This window comes from Tachypleus tridentatus, chromosome 10 (assembly GCF_004210375.1).
Source record: "Tachypleus tridentatus isolate NWPU-2018 chromosome 10, ASM421037v1, whole genome shotgun sequence".
NCBI classification, from domain to species: domain Eukaryota; kingdom Metazoa; phylum Arthropoda; class Merostomata; order Xiphosura; family Limulidae; genus Tachypleus; species Tachypleus tridentatus.
The window spans coordinates 92,414,915-92,434,637 of NC_134834.1; the positions used below are offsets into that span (position 1 = coordinate 92,414,915).

Consider the following 19,723-nt stretch of genomic DNA (forward strand, 5'->3'; position numbering starts at 1 on the left):
GAATCCCTGTCACACCAAACATTCGCGCCCTCTTAGCCGTGAGGGCGTTATAATGTTACGGTCAATCACACTATTCGTTGGTAAAAGAGTAACCAAAGAGTTGGTGCTGGGTGGTGATGACTAGCTGACTTCCCTCTAGTCTTACACTGCTGAATTAGAGACGGCTAGCTCAGATAGCCCTCGTGTAGCTTTGCACGAAATTCAAAATAAACCAAAACCAAACAAATTTTTAAAATATTTTCTGATGTTTAGGACTTATCGGCAACTTAAATATATGCGCAAATTCTAATTTCGCACAGAAATTCGGTAAGAAAGGTAACCTTAATATTCGATACATAATTTAGTTTAAATTGAAATTTATATTGAAAAATATAAATATCGCAAGAAACAGTCCTTCTACTTATTTTTATTAAGTATTTTAAACTGATTTAGAATAAATGTTGGGCTAATCATAAATTGAAAGTAAGTGTATAAAAAATATAAATAAATAAAGTCGATATGCTGGACTGGCAGATGAGAATCATAAAATCTTTCCCAACCGTCGTTGAAAACTTATCCAAACCATCATTTGACGAAAGTGTGTGTGTGTTTGCTCATAACTAAGAAACCACTGAACTGTTTGCCATCAAACTAGGTACGCATCCTTAGACCATACCCCTCCGGAGAGTTATATGGGTTAGAAGATCGGAGTTCGAATCCTACTCCACATGGAATTCTCATGGGCATCAATATCTTTTCTTTGATTAGGAATGGTACGTTAGCTAGTGACAGCTAAATTTCTAAGTAACCGTAAAAGTTTAAGTTTCTAAAGAAGTGTAACAACTTTGAGTCAGAAATATAAACATATATAAAGAGGGTCTTACCTGAGCCTCTCCGACCCGACTTGGAGAATGGAAGCTCTGGGGCAGACAATGTGCCATCACTGTCTTCCTGAGAGTCGTAAGGCAAGATTCTGTTTCCAAAACGGACAGATTGGCGGTCTCTTCGGGTCTCCAGGTCGGCAGCTCGAACTCGTGGCAGTGAATTGCTTCTGAATTGGAAACGACCCATAGATGGGGTCACACGACCTAAACTATGTTGCCTATACAAAACAGCAGGTTCTCTGGAGTTTGTATGCACTTCGGTATCGGAACAACTTTCTATCACAGAGCGTCGCTGCCGCAAGATTCCAGACTGAGGTGGGCCCTCTCTAGGAGAACGACGTGTTCGACCTCTTGATTGCATAATTCTCGTCATTTCTGAACTAAGTCGATGATTTCTAGCAGCATATATATTTCTCATGCCCTCTTCTTGATAACTGTCTCTTGGAATCCTTTGTTCACTCTCTGCCCTTAGAATCCTTGTTGGTCTACCACTTAAAGCAGCTTCGTATTCGTCCCAGTATCTGGTGTGTGAAGTACTGCTTCTGTCTGGTCTTGAAGCTAAACTTTTGCGAAGTGGCTGGGTTCTTTTGTAAGGAGCCGGTGGGGGTGGGGATCTGCGAAATGTGTGTACTTGTTCTGCTAAGCTTTCTAATCTTTTTTTGGGATACCTGTAATGAGTTCTAGGCTGACGTGTAATTGTTGGACGCCTGGATATTTCTGGTTCCCTTCGCCAATATCTCTCTTCCTCCCGAGCTTCAACCTTAGGTGCTCTGTGAAGGCGAGGACGGGAGTTATAGTAGAGGCCGTGGTCATCGTACTGTCGTCTTTCCTGGTCTTTCAAAGGAATTGCTACTGGTGGTATTCCTGATGGCAAGCCTTTTGTCCTGGCATGGATTAACTGCCCGTTTTCACTGTTACCGTTAATATCTTCAATCATTTCCTCTTCCATTTCTTTCTTCAACACTACAATGGGTGGACGCATCTCTTCTATAATCCTTCTTGGAGGGTGAGTGGGCACTCTTCCAGGGATTTTAGAACGAATGGTTAACACGAGACGCCTTGGAATGGACATGATGATGACCACGTCGTCCAAACTCATATGCTTGACATCGACCAAGTTCACAGCTAATATCTCGTCACCTACTTTAAGCAATCTACTGGTGTACACAGAACTTTCCAGAGCTATTCTGGAAATGTACACCCCCCCTGTCCGACGAATTCCATCCCCCTCTCTTATATATAACCCCAACGTTTGTCCTGGCCTTTTTATAATTTCTATAAATTGAACAGTATGGCTACTAGTAGCAGCACTCAGGTACTTTTTACTTGCTTCGGCCCCAACTCGACCTAATCTGCGAGGGTCTAAGACACGGATAATCATCTCTCCACGTCTCTCTACTACCTCAATATTAACAGCTGTTGTAGCATCGTAGTCATTTTCGACAGCTTCAATTTGCCGAAAGACCTCAGAAGTGATCCCGCCAACCTTTCGGAAATCTCTCTGGACTACCATTTCCGGTATCCTGGGGCGGGAAGGACCAGGTCTACTTACAACTTCCTCGACCGCTGAGGGCTCTCCCGCCTCCTTTGCTTCCTAGAAAATTATAAAGGTTTTCGTTAAAAAACAACAAAAATATCCTATCGTAAATTGAACCAGAAACTTGCTCATTACTTAACATTAATGTTTACTTAAAGAAACTAATTTTTCTAGGCTAGGCAGGTAGGGTGTTCGGCTGGTAATATGAGAATCGCGAGTTCGAATCCACGTTATTGAACATGTTGGCTGGGCTGGCCACCCTGGAGTACAAAAAAGAATTCCTGGTTTACAAATATACCAAACAATCCATAATTAGGTGGCAATAAGGTAGAAATGAAAAATTAACATTTTTAAAGCTCTTTTAAGAGTATGTTTGTTTGTTTTTAGCAAAGCCACATAGAGCTATCTGCTGAGTTCACTGAGTTCAATCGAATCCCTGATTTTAGCGTTGTAAATCCGTAGACTTACTGCTGTACCAGCGGATACTCTTTTAAAAGTATCATTTAATCAAGCGGATATAGTGGATACATACATTGTGGGTATAAAACAATGCAGTGTTGATAATATTGCACTTTTTATGACTTTTCACTCTGTTATGATTGTAATATTTTAATAAATTTGAAATTCTATTGTCAAATTCTAAAATTCGTCAGGTGTTTTAATGTGTATTATAAACATAAAACCTAAGTATGCATTTCCAGGAAGAAGACTGACCATGATATGTATGTGATGTTAGGCACAGTTTGATTGTTTCAAATATTTGCACAAAGCAACACCCGTGACCGTAGGAAGACCTGTCACGGTAGGGATATATTGATTTCTTAATTAACGTATTATAAGTTATAACACCACGTCTTGTGCAACGTAAGAAACACATCTTGAAGCATAAAAATAACTTCTGTTTGTTTGTTGATGAGCGCAGAGCTACTCAGTAGGCTATCTGTGCTGTGACCACTACAGCTATCTAAATCAAATTTGTAGAGTAACAAGCTTTAAGACTTGTCGCTAGGCCACTGGATAGCTTAAAGATAACTAACACGGTTCATAAATTCCACCAGAAAGTTAATTTTCTGTAGTCCTTTGAACTAAAGTCACCGGCTAGTTAGCGTTCAGTTAATGGAGACACAACGCTAAAATCTAGATAAAGAACGGAGATAGCCCATTATGTGGATTTGGGCTAAACCATAAGCAATAACATACAAGTAAAAACAGTTGCATGTTTGTTTCATGAACAATTATTTTTTCATGTTAAACAGTACCAGGTATTTTGTTATTGTAAACTTCACAATAAATTTATATGACAGACTTTTGTTACTTTTATTTACTACAAAATGAAGTCAGATTTTCCCAAAGAACTTAAATAATCAAAACTTCAAACATTGAAGCACTATATAAACAGTAGATATCGTTCTTAATCCAGAACCAAAACATGATCTTCATAAATTACGTTTCTCATAAATAAACGCAAAACTGCTCACAAATCTAACAATCTTTGCTTAGGTCGAGCTACTCTGTTGTTTATATTAACCAAGCATTGTTGTAGCACTGAACACTGGTTCGTCTAACCGCTTTTATTCCAGAAACAATATCCAGAATAAACAATCAATGTTTTTGTCATTAATTTCAAATACATCGATTCTTTCAATAATTAATAACCCCCACGGTTCTTAGGAAATGTTACAACAACGTTTTATTTTTGGGGACTATATAATTAATGATAATTCCACGAGTAATAAAATAAGATAAACCATGAAAACCAGAGAACCAGTTTAATAAATCTTTGTTAACGGAAGGGGGCCTGGCATGGCCAAGCGTGTTAAGGTGTGCGACTCGTAATCCGAGGGTCGCGGGTTTGCATCCCCGTCGCGCCAAACATGCTCGCCCTTTCAGCCGTTATAATGTGACGGTCAATCCCACTATTCGTTTGTAAAAGAGTAGCCCAAGAGTTGGCGGTGGGTGGTGATGACTAGCTGCCTTCCCTCTAGTCTTACACTGCTAAATTAGGGACGGCTAGCACAGATAGCCCTCGAGTAGCTTTGTGCGAAATTCAAAAACAAACAAACATGTTAACGGAAGGAACTAAAAAAAATAATTGAAATATTTTCTTATGGCCACTTACTTTAGAAATGCAGAGTCAAGTGTATGATGTTTTACACAGGGGAGTCAAATCAGAATGATAACTCTTTATGTCACACCACAGTGGACATGGGGAAATATGCCAAGTTTGGTGAGTGGTTCTCACCAATAATGAGGGATACACACATACAAAGACTTTTGTCAAATAACGGTTTGTACTTAATATAAACCATTAATTATTTATATTTACAGAAATAAATGTGTTTCACAACGTCTGGTAGAGTGAAAACAGTAGATTTTTAAACATGACATTCTTTATACAGTCCTTTAGACGGTTTCCGGAATTAGAATAGTGTGTGATAAAAATATTTTAACCGCACTATATTTGCCATACCCATTGCTGAACTTTTCAAACCGGCTGGGATACAACAAACACACTTTGTTTGTTTTGAATATGGGCCCGTCATAGCCAAGTGTGTTAAGGCGTTCGACTCCTAATCCGAGGGTCGCGGGTTCAAATCCCCTTCGCACCAAATGCTCGCCTGCCCAGCCATGGGGGCGTTATAATGTTACGGTCAATCCCACTATTCGTTGGTAAAAGGGTAGCACAAAAGTTGGCGGTGGGTGGTGATGACTAGCTGCCTTCCCTCTAGTCTTACACTGCTAAATTAGGGACGGCTAGCGCAGATAGCCCTCGAGTAGCTTTGTGCGAAAGTCAAAAACAAACAATAACAAACAAACAAGTTTCTTGTAGCAGTACGTGAATTCAACTATATATTTGACACAATGTGTGTTTGGTCTTGGGAATTTCACGAAAAACCACATGAGGGCTATCTACGCTAGCTGTCCCTCGTACAGAAGTGATAGATAAAGGGTTAGTTTTGTTTGAATTTCGCGCAGAATCACATGAGGGCTATCCGCGCTAGACGTCCTTAGTTTATTATATACATACATATATACAAACCATTATGGCCACTTCTGGCTTCACCACATTTTGTAAACAACACTAAATGATTAAATGAAAACATTCGAAGTCTTACTTGTCATTAATGAGTGAAATTCATAATAAAGTAGGAGAGTGCATCGTGTAATGTTACAAATATTTAGCACTACAAGGTACAATACAAACTGGTGTGAATACAACCACAACAACAAACCAGTGTAAAATAGTAAGGACCTGAATACATCGAATTAATAACTATTTAAATAGTTTAAAGTGTTACACAGAAAAAAAGAAAACGGTTTTCTCTGTTACACTGTACTCTTGACAAAGTATTCAAATGCCTCTTCAGAAACTCTTGAGGTGCACATTCGTGACATTAGAAGCAAAACAAAAAAATCGTTGAATATATATAAACCAGTTGGAAAGGCAGTAAATCGGTTTGAAAAGGTCAACCATTATTATTCAAGGCATCACACACTGAGTGAATTCGTAACATTTCGTGTGAATCAACGTATTTAAATGCTATGATATATTATGACGGTTGATATCTAATGCGTGCTGGCAACTGAAACGTTTTAACATGTTTTGCACGAATGTGAAGTTAATGTTTCAGTTTTATTGCACTCCAGTGATATATTCAGACTGTTAACGGTTTCGTATTGGACAACAAACCTCGATTTGTCATTTCGCATGTTTTACTGTAATTAAAATAATGAAATAATTGTTGTCTGCCAATCTGATCATTTTGTACGTGATATAAATATGAATATTATCCATATATTATTTCATTTCATCATCAGACGGAAAGAACGTAGATTGGAGAAAAATATCTTTGTCATATCCAAATACTAAATATTAAGTATGCTGTTGAACATTTACACTTGTCATAAGGCATTAATATTATTCTTTTTTAAGCACTACATTCTTTATCTGGTTCTCTAGGAATTAAAAAAATAGATGTGTTATAGTATTGTTTGTTTTTGGATTTCGCGTAAAGCGCTTTTATAATAATACTCCAACCACACTGTATTTGTCATATCTTTCCCCTCGTTTTCCTCTATGCAGATTCTCTCAGGCCGATTTGGTTTAAAAAAATGTGTTTCAAAGACTTTTTTTATGTCTGTAAGCCTTTTGATACGAAAAATACGAAGCATAATTCTAATTATACTGTGTTTGTTGGCCGGGTGGTTAAGGTACTCGACTCGTGTTCTGAGGGTCACGGGCTCAAATCCCCGAACACTAAACATGGTCGTCCTTTCAGCAGTGTGGGCGTAATTATGTGATGATCATTCCCACTATTCGGTAGTAAAAGAAGTAGCCCAAGAGTTGGCGGTGGGTGGTGATGACTAGCTGCCTTCCCTCTAGTCTTACACTGCTAAATTAGGGACGGCTAGTACAGATAGCCCTCATGTGGTTCTGCGCGAAATTCAAACAAATCTAACCTTTTATCTATCACTTCTGTACGAGGGACAGCTAGCGTAAATAGCCCTCATGTGGTTTTTCGTGAAATTCCCAACACCAAACACACATTGTGGCAAATATATAGTTGAATTCACGGACTGCTACAAGAAACTTGTTTTTGTTTGTTTTTGAATTTCGCACAAAGCTACTCGAGGGCTATCTGTGCTAGCCGTCCCTAATTTAGCAGTGTAAGACTAGAGGGAAGGCAGCTAGTCATCACCACCCACCGCCAACTCTTGGACTACTCTTTTACCAACGAATAGTGGGTCACATTATAACGCCCCCACGACTGAAAGGGCGAGCATGTTTGGCGCGAAGGGGATTTGAACCCGCGACCCTCAGATTACGAGTCGCACGCCTTAACACGCTTGGCCATGCCGGGCCGCCATAAGAAACACTGATATTTCGATACAGCACATATATACGTAAATCCATTCTCTATAATATTTTCATGTTAGAAAACTTTGCCAGAACAGTGTTAGACCTGACTGCGTAATTGTTTTTAGTCAATGTTTTTTTTTTGGGGTTTTTTTTCACGACCTGGGCTAATAAGATGTGACAGTGTTCTAAACCATAGTCCTTAGTCGACATTGGCGTTCTCATTATCGCGTGATGTACATTAATACCTCTTATACAGTTGAAGAAAAATAAAATTCCAGAACTAAATAAGAAGTGAAGTCGACGTACGAACAAAATGTTACACGTGAACAGTTACCCGGATAACATACGAGTATACATTTAATCCAATCGATATCTTATTAGCAAAGAAACACTAGTACTGAACATTACATTTCTGGGTTATGAGTGTTATTTTTCTGTGAAGACAGAACTACTTAACAATAAATCTGTGATTTATAAGTATAAAATCTGCAGTTATGTTAATAATTCCATATTACGTGTTTCAATCATTTCTGCCCCAGTCACTCAGATTAATCACTTATTTTTGTGCGAATTGTATTTCACTTCTTTGTCATTGTTTTAAACTAAGTAAGTTTTTTTTCGCAGAGTATATATATATAATATGTTTCGATAAATTACAGCCATTTTCACCTGAGTTAATAAGTTATGTGTTGGAAACCTGTCATAATAACAAATACTGACAGTCTGAGATATACAGCGAACCCCTTAGTAAAGAGAAGAGAAACTACGAGTGTTAAGAGAATCCTTTTCGAGATCACTAAATCAGTTTTACATTACAGATGTTCAAGAAGTTCACGCCCTTGAACAATGTTTCTGAGATACCTTTCTTGTATAGACGTGGAGGCAGAGTCTGAGATACCAAACTGATATGTTGGCATGGCGGATGGGGGGCAGATTCCATATCAAGATTAGCATGAAATACAACATAGTTTACTGAATTCTATGCAAAGGTGCTCGTGGATATTTTAGAAGTGAATGACTAGAAGGTAGGCAACTCGTCAACACCACTCGCCGCCAACTCTTTTACCAACAAAGAGTGGGATTCACTGTTACCTTATGACATCTTCACGGCTGAAAGGACGAGAATGTTTTGTGTCGGGATTCGAATCCACAATCCACAGAATGCGAGTCAGACATCCTAACATTAGGTTATACAAAAACTCGAAATACAACAGTATTTTTATTTTTCGTAAGAAGGGAATGGTTTGTTTGTTTCTTTTGAATTTCGCGCAAAGCTACATGAGGTCTATTTATGATAGCCGTTCATAATTTAGCATTGTAAGACAAGATGGAGAACAGCTAGTCATCACCATCCACCGCCAACTTTTGGGATACTGTAACATTATTACGACCCCACGGTTGAAAGATCGAGCATGTTTGGTGTGATGGGGATTCGAATCCGCGACCCTCGGATTACGAATCGAGTGCCTAGATGGTTAATAGAAGTCAGGTTCGTGGCGGGTGCTTTGACCTCAATTGTTATCCGGTGAGCAGTTCTTCAGTCCGCGTGCCATTTAAGTTAAAAATATCAAATATCGTTATTTTCCTAGTATACAAGGAGGTGATTAATAGCTATATTTACTAGGTGGCAGTTCGCGAACAATGATTGTTTTATTCCATCTTCCATTATTAGTGTATTGTATATTTTAAATATATTCATTACATTATTAATACCTGTATCGATATATATATTTTACCCTATATAACTAAAACAAAACGAAATCGCACACGTTTAGATTAATCACATTTCGCATGCACATGAAACTATTTCTTCACTTGTTGAGTGAGATTATACAGGCAGGCAACCGAAATTAATACGCACTATCATCCGACCGACACCTCGGTTTCCATTGTAACGAGGTTTTATAAAAGCCTGTAAAGCGTATTTCAGACCACTCGTCATGGTTCTGGTTCAGTACATAGCAATCGTTCATGTAGAGTCTAGTAATCCTTACCATTCATATACACGATAAATGCTGTGATAATTGTAGTAGCAACATGAGATACGGAATATGACACATTCTACAAACCGCTTATTCTAAAACCTAATTTACATTATAACTTAAATATGACTAGCGGAAGGATGCTGAGGTGCCACAAATATGTGATGTCATAACTTCTTCTACCCTTTGGATTATTTGGCAAAATAGTACCAAGTCCAGTCCACGTAACAATAATGAATTAGTTGTTGTTGTTTTTAACAACGTTTAATACGGGCTATTCTCCTGTGGCACGGCGGCTAGTCTCACAACTTACGACACTAAAACTCGGGTTTTGATACTCGCGATGAACAGAGTACAAATAATTAGTTGTGGAGCTTTATACTTATAAAGAAACAAAGCTACAGGCTAGGCTCACTTGAAGGCTTAACTTTAGTCTCCCACTGGTACAGCGGTAAGTCTACGAATTTACGACGCTAAAATCAATGATTCGTTTCCCCTCGGTGGACTCAGCAGATAGCTCGATGTTGCTTTGCTGTAAGAAATCACACACACACACAAACGCTTAACTTCAGACACAACATTTTAATAGAAATTCTAGCTTGCAGAATTTCCTCGCTAATCGAATGATAACGAACACGTTGCTTAACTCACGAACTGAGTCGCAGACAAATAGATGCATTAACTTGTGTATTTGTTCGTAGTTAACCACAAAGCTATGCAAAGATTTATGTCCGTAGACATACTGCTGTGCCACTTGAGGGGGTAGAGATACTGCTGTGCCACTTGATGGGTATGCAATAAGTTTCTTTTTTTTTCTAAGTCACAAGCATACTAAACTGACTAATTTATTATTTAATCATTTACTGGTTCTGATATATATATATATATATATGCACTCTTATTTCTTCATACTACATAAATTTTTAGATTCTACAGAGGCTTTACCTTTCATGATATTTCTAGATAAATTGCATCATCATTACGTAATGACACGGTCCCTCTAACAAATAAGTAAATAAATTAGAAATTTAACAATGCAGTTTAGAGTAATAATGTTAGCTATCTACCTGTAAACTAGTAGCTTTGAACGTAATAAAATTGAGTCTGAAAGATTATTTTCTGTAAATTATCGTTAATAATTACTATGCCACGTTTATTCATTCGCTGCATAAAAAAAAAGATGTGTATTTATATTTTCACTGTATTTCTTTTTTTTTCCTTTTCGATAAAGTAGACCTATCAGAATGCACTAAAAAGTGATAGTGTCTATAACACGCAACGACAACTGTTTCAGGACAAACTTTCTTGTGTTCATTATATAGGTAAAAAACAGCTGGTATGGGTAGAGAAAGCACTATTTAGAGGAGCGAACAACAAGTAGGTTTTCTCGTCATTTCGAATTTCTTGTATTCAATTTTTAGATACAGTAAGCTTCAAATTGCTGAAACCTATTTGTGGCTTTGCTAATAACCATAAACACCACCAAGCAGTTGCTTCAACTCTAGTTAAAGTTTGCAAACCTTCAATATGGATGTAGTGTAATTTATTAATTTGTCATATAGTGTCATTTAGTAATTTGTCATATAGTGTCATTTAGTAATTTGTCATATAGTGTCATTTAGTAATTTGTCACCTCATCGTGAGTGATTCCAACATATTACAGTTTAATTGTTATTGTAACAGTAATGTATCATTTCAAATGCTTATTACGAGTATGATAAAACTACAAAAAGGGAGTTATTGTTTATCAAAACAGAGGAGTATGCCAGACAAGTTAAAATCAGTATTAGATGTAGTGGTACTTCTATTAAACACTAAAAGGTGACAAAGCTTGAAAACAAATACGAAAAACATTCATAACAAATATCGCAGAGTTTTTAATATAATGTTGCACAATAACCTTAATTCATTTATTAAAACTTTCATATCAGAGATGTGTGTAAGAAAAGCACTTCAGAATTATTATCAAGAGATTTTTGGCTGTCGTAAGTCCAGCCAGCACTTAAATTCTGGTATTGACCGAATGGCCTCTAGGGCACCGACTTGTGCAAACAACTCTCGTATGTTTTGAAACGAGAATGGACTTGTTACAAATAATATGAAAAAGAAATAATAAACAATACCTGTAGTTAAGCATGAATTTTATCAGAAATATTAGGCTTAAGGATTCAATAGTGTTCAAAAACTTGATAGTCTGAAAATCTATCTTTACCTTATTTTTTATAGATTTCGATATCCGTGTTAAGCAGATAACACATTGTGTAGCTATGTGCTAAATAACAAACAATCATGTGTGAGTCTTTCTCTCTCACAAATAAAGCGAAATATTTCCCCTCAGGGATTCAGCGGTGAGTTTGGTGTCTTATAACGCTAAAATCTGGGATTTACATGCCCGTGGTAGGTAGAATACATTAGATCCATGGTTTATTTGCTGGTTTCCCTTCCTTTAAAAAACAAGAAAATATTCGCTTGTTTCCAAGAAAGCAGAATAATGCCAAAGAAAAATAATTAAAATTAAATACCAAAAACACAAATAACTGTACTGCCAATATCAAAGAAACTCCTTAAAAACAACCCAGAACTTTACCTTCAGTGCCAGACATGGCCAGGTGGTTAAGGAGCTCGACTCGTAATCCAAGGATCACGGGTTCGAATCCTTGTCATACCAAAAATGCTCGCCTTTAAAGCCGTGGGGGCGTTATAATGTGCAGTCAATCCCACTATTCGTTGGTAATAGAGTAGCCCAAGAGTTGGCGGTGGGTGGTGATGACTAGCTGCCTTCCCTCTACTCTTACACTGTTAATTTTTAGGGACGGCTAGCGCAGATAGCCCTCTTGTAGCTTTGCGTGAAATTAAAAAAAACAAAAAAACTTTATCTTCACGGAATCCGCCTTCAGGCGGCTGAAACTAAAACATACAAATGAAATCACAAGTTAAAATCCGGAAATGAGTGATCCGAATTAGAAGTTTGTCTGAAAACAATACGGGAACATCATCCAAAAAAACATACTATATATATACACAATACATACGGCCAGTAATAAAGTACGCCTCAAATAAAATAGTGCCAAATAAAAGCAACTACAAAAGTTACAAAACTCAATACTCACAAGTGCATACAGTCCCACATTCAACAAGTCCCCACAACTATGTTAACATATAACAATTCTATGACAGACTCCCCAACAGATTACACACTTACTTCCAGAAAAGCCTACATAAAAATTAACGATTGTACACACTGGATCGCTGTATCATACTTGATCAAAATAAGCCTAAGTACCTCTCACCCACAAATATGTACTATAACTATAACAACCAGGCACTTACTGCTACACATACCTAATATATCATTCATGTACTTGTATATTGTGTATTAAAAAGGGTATATATGTCAATACATACAAGATATGCTGCAAAACGAACAAGCACCAGTGTATATGGCACTGTCGGAAATATGCAAGACTTTAGCATAATAAATAAAGGAAAATCTAAATCAGTGTAAATGATGAATGTCAAACATTATATGGGTATTGAAATAATATCAGTGACTTAAAGTGACATCAACACCTTGATAGGAGTATTTAAATCGTATCAGTGACTTAATAGTGATATCGACATATTGAAAAGAGAATTTAAATCATATCATCGATTTAAGGTGGTATCAACGTCTTGATAGGAGTATGTAAATCATATCAGTGACTTAAAGTGATATCATTATCTTATTTTATACTAAAATCCAAATGGTATAGAAAACAAGGATAACTCGCAAAGTCGTGAGGCGACTAGACACCAGTACAGGTGAAAGGAAGAGATAGAACATCATACCTGTCTCTCCCAGATCCCAGTAAAGTTGGATGAAAGCATATTGTAGTTAGACCAATGCGAAACTTTGTGCTAAAATAAAGATATATGCATATATTAACAGTTTAGTTCCCGAGTCGCTCATATCTGAGTGAATGGTTTTACGGTAATGTACCGCGTCACTTACACATGAGTGTTGTTTAACAATATGTTGTTAAATCTATCTCACACAATTACACTATGTAACAACATTTTACTTGTTATTCTTAGGCAGAAAGTGTTATTTCCCAATTGTTTATGCCTAAAGTAAATGGAAAAGACCTATTTTCCTCTTCAAACTTTGCTTTTCTGACCTGGGTAATGAAATTTTCAAATTTAGCCATTTTCCAGAACATTCCAGGTAGATTTAGTGCTGAGCAACTGATAGAGAATTTTCTCGAACTTACAAGAATTTTCAAGAACTTTGTAGAATGTTCTAGAACTTTCCATAGTAATACATATATACAGGGGCTCACCATTCATCACTTCAGTTCAGTTCCAGCTGCCTAAGTAAACACATAGACCTATCTGATTTTATCAGAGATGGCGTCAAGAAGCTGAAAGTATTCTCCGAACCATTCTGCTATGTATGTGGCCAATTTATCAAGTACTCTGTGACAGCATCTGCTATAATGTATGAAGCCTACAAGGCATATTTCGGCATGCCTGTCGGGGACCAAGACAAACCCTGGGCACCTCATTATACCTGCGAGCACCGCAAAAAACCTCTACAGTGTAAGAAGGACAGTTTTGTTTGCTTGAATAGTAAGATTTTATATTATACAAATTTTAGACCTTTTAAAATTTAAATATATTTTAATTTATCTATTTTTTAAATTTCCAATATTATAGATAAATATCACATATAAAATATTTTGCATGAACCTCTCACACATTAGTTGTGGATGAAATAAATTTATTCTTCATAATAACAATTTTATTTTGCTCTTTTGTAGGTTGGTACAGAGGGGGAAAAAAAGAGAGCCTTGAAGTTCGCTATTCCAATAATTTGGCGTGAACCCACTGACCACTCAAGCAATTGTTACTTCTGCATGGTGGAGCCTTCCAAACGTCAGGCTGCCAAAAATCTGCTCTCATATATCCGCATCTTCCATCATCCATCGACCCAATGCCACACTGCCCTGTACCCATTCCGCCAGAAAGAAAACAGCCATCCTCAAAAGAGAACAGCAAATCAGAAGAGGAGGCAGACGTTGAAGATCCAAATTACAATTTCAGATGTGCAGCTGGTGAAAGAAATCCATATTACCGCAACCAAAGAGACCTCAACGACTTGATAAGAGATCTTGGTCTTACAAAATCGAATGCCGAGCTTTTGACATCTAGGCTCAAGGAGTGGGACTAGTTAGATGAAAGTGTGCAAGTCGCATGTTAGAGGAATCGTCACCGTCATTTTTCAAGCTTCTTCACTCGTCAAAATGGGCTCTGCTTTTGCCACAATGTATCCTGTCTGTGCAAAGCAATTGGAATTGCCTGTAACCCGAACTAGTGGCGCCTCTTCATTGATAGCTCATCCAGAAGTCTCAAAGCTAAGCTGCTACATAACAGGAATAAGTATCCGTCTCTTCCTCTGGCTCATTCGGTGCACCTCAAAGAGGAATACAACAGTATCAAGACCTTGCTAGAAGCCTTGAAGTATGATAAGTATGGTTGGGAGGATATCGGAGACTTCAAAATGATGGTATTCCTGATGGGTCTCCAAGAAGACTTTAATAAGTTTCCCTGTTATCTTTGCCTTTAGCACAGCAGGGACACTGCAGCGCACTACAACAGGAAGTACCGGCCACACCTGACCGAGTTCTCTGTGGGAAGGCACAATGTCAAGTGTGAGCTACTAGTGGATCTCCAGAAGGTGTTGTTCCCACCATTGCACATAAAATTGGGTTTTATGAAACAATTTGTCACAGCTCTTGATAAGGAGTCTGCAGCCTTCAAGTACCTTCGGGACTTCTTTCTTAAGTTGTCTGAGGCAAAGGTTAAAGCTAGTGTGTCTTCGTTGGACCACAAATAAAGGAGATCCTGGAGTGCACAGAATTCCCCAAGTAGCTCAGTAGGAAGGAAAAAAAAGCTTGGGGCAGCTTTGTCGTAGTGGTTCGGGGCTTCTCGGGCAATCACAAGGCCGATAATTATGTAAAACTGGTGAAAAACTATGGCAAAATGTCCCTTAAATTCCATATCCTTGACGCTCTTCTTCATAAATTCACTTCCATCAAGTTATACTGGACTTTGAACGCCGCTACGTAGGAACGTATAACAAAAACATGATGGGAGACTATATTTGGGGACTGATACGTGAAAGTGATTTACATTACAATCACCACCCACCGCCAACTCTTAGGCTACTCTTTTACCAACGAATAGTGAGATTGACTGTCACGTTATAACGCCCCCACGGCTGAAAGGGGGAGCATGTTTGGCGCGACGGGGATGCGAACCCGCGACCCTCAGATGACGAGTCGCACGCCTTAACACGCTTGGCCAAGCCAAACCCTAGAGAAATATTAAAAAGTGACGTGTAGTTAAGATATTTGGAGGTATAGTTTAAAATGTATATATAACACGTATCTACCTCATTAAAATCGTTCACCTGTTATCGTTTATGTCTGTATATAAAAACTAGATGAAGCCAGCGATTTATTAACACCAATTTCTAGAGGTAAAACATCTCAGATGCTTGTATTTAAAGTAAGACTTTAACATAGCTATAACTTTTCGGCCTAACTCTTGAAGAAATATGTATAACATATAGTTTTTCTTATATTTGCTGAAATAAATGTTAATATACATTTTTTAATCAGTTGATGGAACTTTTCGTGAAAGATATTCTACCTATTTTATTGCATATATCTTATAACCTCTAACACCTCTTGTTACAAGCAAGTTCATTTTTACATCTTGAATCATGCTTCCCGATAACTTACTTTTTCGTCAACACATACACGAAACGTTTGAAATTTTCGCACAGCCACACTTTTACTTTAAAAAACAACAACGAAATACTACTTGACATAAAATACTGGAATTCATTTCATCAATATTTTGTTAAATCTAATGATCCAGATGAATTACCTGTGTATCAATTTACATTGTTTTGAATGATATCGTGAGTTGCAGTTGGGAAGATATTTAGAATCATCAACACTTAACATAGTTTTATCACGCTTATTTATTGTTCGACTCAAGCTACACAACGGGATAGCTATGGTCTGCCAACCAATTTTTAGGGCTATAAGTTCTCAGAATTACTGCTGAGCAGTCGGGGGAACACCTTTATCATGCGATATATTCACCAACATAGGTAATATGTTTAGCAGTAATGCTTTAATATCTGCTGTTTATGGTACACAGATTTTTATTACTACTATACAGAGATTTATACTAACTTCAAGAACAAAGCTTCTTTTGTTGTGAAATCAAATTACTTGTTTCTATGAATACACCGAAAGCACTCAAAAGTTTAAAAGGTTTCTGAATTATTTGCCAACAAAAACAAGTAAAAGTTAAAAAGTGAAAGTTACCAAGAATACAGGTTTAAATAATTTATTAATTCATTCAAAACTTCTATTAATACATTAATTGATATTAGCAGTAAATCATTAAACATAATAAAAAGATCAACTCATTTAATTTTTGGCAATGATAGAAAATAACATCAAAGTAAAAAGTCGTTTTTTGTTTGTTTGTTTTAGTAAGAGCTTCATAGGATTTACTATTGTAGACATCTTTTATATAACCAATGAAACAAAAGAAAACAATTTCTTGTGGTATAATTTTCTATCTATTAACAATTACGAATTAAAGTAATTGCAATAATTAAACTCGTTAGATTTTAAAGTAATGATTTCATGTCATTGTGAAAGTCTTACGCTGTTCTCGTATATTTGCCATGAATTATAAATCTAATTCTAATTCCACTCTAGGTAATCAAGGCTCTAATTATTGAGAAGGTTTGACATAATTTTTCGCTAGTTGCGATTTTGTTTTCACTTGTGATTGTTTTTTTAATATATTTTGTTGACAAACAGTAAATATTCAAAACGTTTAATTGGGCTACGATTATGAAAAAGTTTTCAATTTATGTTCTTTTTTATTATATCACAGGTTTGTAAATGTCATTTAGGCCTAATTATCGTGGTGTTTTGGTCCTAGCATTATTACTTTTTTGTGTTTTCTTCGTTAAAAACCTATTAGTTCAAATACTTAATTTAATTAGATTTCTATGATCTCATTCTTGTTAGTATTTTTCCTCATAATTACAAAGACAGAATGCTACATACATTGAAAGTTCAAAAAATTGTCTTAAACCTAAATGTTCTTCTTAATTTTATAAAATAGCTTTTCTTTTAACCTCCTTTAACAAGTCTTGTCCTCATATTGATGACGTCCTTATGTCTTGTTTTAAGCGGTACATGATCGCCTGCAGTGCACTATTTTGCAGTTATTAAAAATTCTGGTGAAAATGAAAAAATGAAAGCTTTTTAATCGAATCGTTCGTTTGACTAGACTGCCTTTAAGAAATAGGTATAGAACCTATTAATAGAATTAGGATTATTCTCCGGGGGAACAACACTAGGTCTATGGATTTATAAATAGTTTAATATATCTTTGCGTTAAAATTAACACACAAAACCAGCATGGTTAGGCTTAACTCAAGCGAGAAATGATAAATAAACATATTTAAAGGTGCTATTAATCATTTATTCTTATTTTTGAATATTTAATAATACTGCAGGTATTCGAAGGATGATTAGCAATTAATTCTTCATTGTTTTTCTCATAGCCTTGGGCTTTTGTTTGTTGTTAAGAATAAAGTTATATAGTGGGTTATCTGTGCTTGTCCCACAGCGGGTACCAAAACCATACTTCTTGCATTATAAGCTCTGAGATTTACCGCTGAGAGATCAGGAACCATCTTATTACTGTTTGCACAGCTTGTTGGGTTTCTCCATTGAATTATGGAATAACATGTCGATATATCTAAAAGGTTTAATCAGTGTTTTACTTTGTACAGCGTTCGATCAGAGTCAGTAATAGTGATCTAGATCAATGATTTTGTTTTGTTAGTTATTAAGTACAAACCTACATAAAGAACAACCTGTGCTGTGCCTACCATGAGTATCGAAACCCGACACTTAGTGATACGAGCCTGTACGTTGAACAATGGAATGGGGGTGGGGGTAAATTAAAGTAATAAACACAAGAAGAAAGAAAACGCTACGGCTAATTTCGTCGTATCACAAAAACATCTTAGGTGTTAAAAAGGTGTGAATAAAAAGGGTTGGGTGTACGACTCATAGGAATGAAATCGGTCAAACTTATAGCTACACTTATAGTATTGGTTCACACGACTTTTTGCGTAGACATACGTGAACATTTTCGTCACATTTGAGTGTTTTCGTTAAATACCTTTGCACATGTAACTTATTATCACACCACATGAGATTTTTTACTGTAGGTTGTCTACTAGTGCACCAAATCTGAAAAAAAATCCAATAAAAGTAAAATATTTTTTTTATCAAATAAATTTTCCTTTCCTTTGGTGTGAAATGGAGGGAAGATGGAAGAGGAAAACATTCAAAATTGGAGGTGTTACATTTCAGGTATTTCATAATGGATTACCTTAAAATTCGGTATGTGAAGTAAGAATCCAGTAGTGCACATCAACTGAAAATACATATTAGTTTGGATAACCACAGACCGAGAACCCAATGGTGAAAAATCACTAATGATTAAACTATCATTTCTATTAATAACACAGCGTGTCCTGTGGGTTTGGCTGCATGACGCACTACGGTGTGTCTTGGATTGTGAAAATAACCTTCCAAAGATCTTATTCAAAGCGACGTACTGGAAACAAAATTGAGGACCAATTTATAGCGATAATGAATCATTTCGGGGTTTTTCGGCAAGAAATATAACATTAAAAAGGAATATTCTTTAACGTGAAATAATTTCATTCCTTAGATTTCAGTGAGCCCGGCATGGCCAGGTGGTTGAGGTACTCAACTCGTAATCCAAGGGTTGCCCGTTCGAATCCCCGTCACATCAAATATGTTCGCCCTTTCAACTGTGGGGGCGTTATAATGTAACGTTCAATCCCACTATTCGTTGGTAAAACAGTAGCCCAAGAGTTGGTGCTGGGTGTAGCTTTGCGCGAAATTCAACTACTCGAGGGCTATCTGCGATAGCTGTCCGTACTTTAGCAGTGTAATACTGCAGCTAATCATCACCACTCACCACCAAATTCTTTCAGGGAGGAAAGCACAATTTGAGGTTGTCGTGAACTGTTAGTGCATGTCAACAAATTGAGATAAGTACCAGGTGATTATGGGACGTTTTAGTGAGCTAACAGAACATTTACCAGCTACTGATTCTTCGCTCAATTTTTATGTATAATTTATTAACAACGCTATATATCATTTTGTTTTTTAGACTCCAAAAACTAGTATTTTATTTAAAAATTGCATAGTTGTATTAAAATAAATATTGTAAGCTTCTAATGCCCAGAAGTACATTCATTCTTCCGTAATTGTTGTTTTAACCAATTAATAACAATTTCCTTCCTAAATCGAAACATGGCTAGAGAGGAAGGAAGAAACGATTGACAACACAGGAG

At 36.7% G+C, this 19,723-nt stretch overlaps 1 pseudogene across 1 annotated transcript in view; it reads right to left on the bottom strand.

Annotated features, from left to right (window-relative positions):
• Positions 1-19,723, bottom strand: part of LOC143229866 (rho GTPase-activating protein 100F-like) — a 128,332-nt pseudogene that overhangs the window by 48,075 nt on the left and 60,534 nt on the right. The window contains exon 3 of the transcript XR_013016104.1: positions 864-2,457. The product of XR_013016104.1 is annotated as a rho GTPase-activating protein 100F-like (transcript). The remainder of the gene's footprint in view (positions 1-863; positions 2,458-19,723) is intronic.